Raw genomic sequence first — 2399 nt, 5'->3', positions numbered from 1 at the left:
TTTGGAATCAGAGGCATCAGTGTCACTAGTTAGGTAACCCAATTTGCCTTGTGTAGTAACATGTAGTTCGATCATCGAAGCCCATACCTCATAGTTGGATCCATTCAATTTGAATCCCATAGGTAGGTTGGTGGACGATTCGGTATGAACCATAACAATAGGAGTAGAAGAAGAAGATTCAGTGATATCTGACATAGTGATAGATGGCAGTGGCAGCAAAAGATTAGGTGGCGATGACGATAGTAAGAGACATAAGACGAAACATGCTTAGGTGTATAGGCTAGATGCAGCAGAAATAAGTATTTTTAGGATTAGGGTTTTGATGTTGTAGAGACGGATCGAAACCCACTCTGATACCAACTCAAAAATAATTAAGGTTTAAACTGATATGTTTATTTTTCTCTCAATGAGGAATATATATACTACATACATAGTGGGTATAAATAGGAAATATGTACAAAATCTCCTAATTCTACTAAAATTAGATAATTACGTGTGAGATTGAACCCATCAAGGGAGAGATCAAATCATGTGCTACATCCCTAGAATCCATGCTTGACTTCACACGTGGCGTCTTCGGATTGGACACCCCTTTCAGTGTTGTGGCCACAACCCATCTCACAAATTCAACTACCAATTTCCAGAACTACACTATTTTGGAAGAGCCCAAGGAGATTTTGGCTCCCAAGATGTGGCTTGCCACACCATGCCTTACCCTTACGCAGTTTTCTACGCCACAGCCAGAAAAGTGTGAACAAGGTTTTCAAGGTTTTGTTGGGCGGTGAGGATGGAGATAGGGTAGAAGCTGTTCCTGTTTGTCACTTGGACACCTCTTAATGGAGTCCTAATCATGCATCTTTCAGTGTGCTTAGGACTAAGCCAGGGCTTCAGCTGTGTGTCATTTCTTTCCTGCGATAATCTTGTGTGGATTCCAGCATCCACTTCAATGTAGTAATTTTAATGCAGGGCCAGTGTTTGAACATAATATAAAAGGTCAAGCTTCTTTGGAAGCTTTTGATTTTCCCACTAAAATTCCTGGAACTGAAGTTTTAATGACCAGATTGTTGATTCTTGAAGAAAAAAATACTATCATAAAAGAAATATTAATCAACCAAACAGGTTTACAAAAGGCTGCCAATTAGCTGTCTGATTAGGCTATAAATTCTTATGTTTACAATGAAAAAGTACAATTTTGAAAATAGAAAAAGATTCCATAATGGAATATGAAACGACTTAAAAAATTTCTATGCATGAAGCAACAGAAACCTTGGTGAGTAATTTGAGATCTGAATTTCTATGCGTGAGGCATCAGAAACCTTGGTGAGCAATCTGAGTTGAGTCCTATCTGTTCAGTATCAGTATACATGTCCTTGTAGCTCAAGTGATTACAGTCTGTAACTCAAGTAATTAACATCATATTTACTCTTATTTTCCGAATAATTAAGATAGTATTTAGTCTTAAGTTCGATTCATTCTTCAATAATTTTTTTTTTGTTGATTCCTTCGAACACGGACAATTGGAACTCAAGTGATTATAAACATTTACTCTTATAATTATCTATTTGATTCCTCTCTTTTCATAATGATGCATTACCTTTTTCCTAATATCGTTTTGATGCTAAAAAAGAAAAGAAAAAGCTTGTGTGATGTCAGTGTGGTGGTACAATATACTGTACTAGGCCTGTTCATTACATCTGTTGTTCGACTACATGGTTGCATCAAAGGCTATTAATGAAGCTATTTAGCTTCAAGGGTTGCTTGATGAGTTTGGTGTTTTACAGGACCATGTGGGCGTTCTCAGACCAAGGCAAGAGGCAGAAAAGAAATCACTTTTGAGACATCGAAATATCACATTTGTGAAGATGAGTTAACTTTTCATTTTTGACTTAAAATCCCCTTTCGAGAACAAGTTGTATTTGTAATTTTCATAGATGGAGCATCCATACAAAACCCTTAATAAAAATCAAGTTTGTTTGTTTTTTTTTAAAATTACATTGGAGAAAAGAAACCCCACTAGAGTTCGATCTTGAATGGGGAGACTTTGGAAAAACACAAAGGAGAGAGAAATTTTGTAAAAGAAACCAAAATGGACAAAATTGCCCATATTTATTTTTGGATTTCCTAAGGAATCATTTACATTTGCATGTCTTTGATTTGAAAGTTGAGAGGTTTTTCTGTCTTTTTTGAAAAAGCTTTGGCTTTTTCCAAAAGTGAAATTTTTTTTTGGCTAAAACCTAAATTTACTAAGACGTAATTGGCTACAAAAAGTAACCAAAATCACATTCATAGCAAAGGCAAGGCAAGGGCTACCACTATTCACGTGAATAGTAGCAGCCTACCTTTTTTGGTTCCACCCCAAAAGGTTAGGGCAAGGGCAATTACTATTTATTTTAGCATGA

The 2399-nt window shown here is 36.1% G+C and overlaps 1 pseudogene; it reads left to right on the top strand.

The window, feature by feature from the left end:
• The first annotated feature begins 233 nt into the window (after positions 1-233).
• LOC103335739 (BURP domain protein USPL1-like) lies at positions 234-1032 on the top strand (annotated as a pseudogene).
• Positions 1033-2399: the final 1367 nt, after the last annotated feature.

Source organism: Prunus mume, linkage group LG6, assembly GCF_029339155.1.
Source record: "Prunus mume cultivar Tortuosa linkage group LG6, ASM2933915v1, whole genome shotgun sequence".
NCBI lineage: Eukaryota > Viridiplantae > Streptophyta > Magnoliopsida > Rosales > Rosaceae > Prunus > Prunus mume.
This window is presented reverse-complemented; position numbering and strand designations above follow the sequence as displayed.